We start from the raw sequence: 1,108 nt of genomic DNA on the forward strand, positions 1-1,108 counted from the left end.
TTTTTTTTTTTTGGAATGTGAAACATTTTTTACAAGTCACATTGCAATTTAATTAAAAAATATTATTAATTTTAAGTTAGTATGCACGTATGTAATTATATTAATATTTGAAAAATAAAAATATGTAAAAACCAACGAGAGAACACAGATAATATTCTTACAGTTAGATTTGATAATTGGTCAATTCATACTTAACAATACAAAATTGAAACTATAATAATATTAATTTATTTTTTTTTGCAATAACACAATATTTTTATGTTAAAATATAAAATAAAAATACAATATTTCAGCACCCCCGGTAAGCAAAGGTTGTTGCGGGTGGAGCAGTTCTTAAGAATATAAATAAAATATAATGTAAAAATAAATTTTGGTATGAATAAAAAAGGAGCATTTTTTTATTTTAAAGTATCATATTAAATAACAGAAATAAATTAATATAAATTCAATACATAATATAGTAAATAACTAAATTTAACATTTTAGAAAATATTATAAAATGAAAAAATGCATTAACTTTAAGCACAATCTAAATTAAAAAATTTAATGTGATTAAAATTAATAACTAAAATTATTTATATTAATATTAAAAGTTAAACATAAATTCAGACCTATAAACAATACACTTTTTTCTCCATAAAACTTTTACACAATTTGGTAAACGTATATTAATATTATGCATAAATCTAGTTTTGTGTTCACTGTTCATGATCAAAAATAGCCTGGACTACATTTTGGTATTATGTTGCGTTAATAAGACGGAGACAACACAATATTATGTGGGTACGACGTCCTCTTAAAAAACATTTTATTGTAAAGTGGGAGATTGGGATATTAAAAGACTGAGTACTGTCGAAAGTAATACCGAGCTGTCGAATATTTTCGGCGATTAATTAAAATAAATATATCAAATTTGGTTGATTTACAGATGGGCGGGATTGTTGAACTCGTGGAGTGTATTTTTGAGGACAAAATTACACGAGCACCGGGCCAACTAAAACTAAACACACGATTTTCGTCAAAGCTTTCATATACGTATGACGCACAGATATTATAGATAATAACCTGTTGTCTATATCTGTGGTATGACGATATAAGTGATAACGAT

Source organism: Acyrthosiphon pisum, chromosome A2 (genome assembly GCF_005508785.2).
Source record: "Acyrthosiphon pisum isolate AL4f chromosome A2, pea_aphid_22Mar2018_4r6ur, whole genome shotgun sequence".
Classification (NCBI taxonomy): domain Eukaryota; kingdom Metazoa; phylum Arthropoda; class Insecta; order Hemiptera; family Aphididae; genus Acyrthosiphon; species Acyrthosiphon pisum.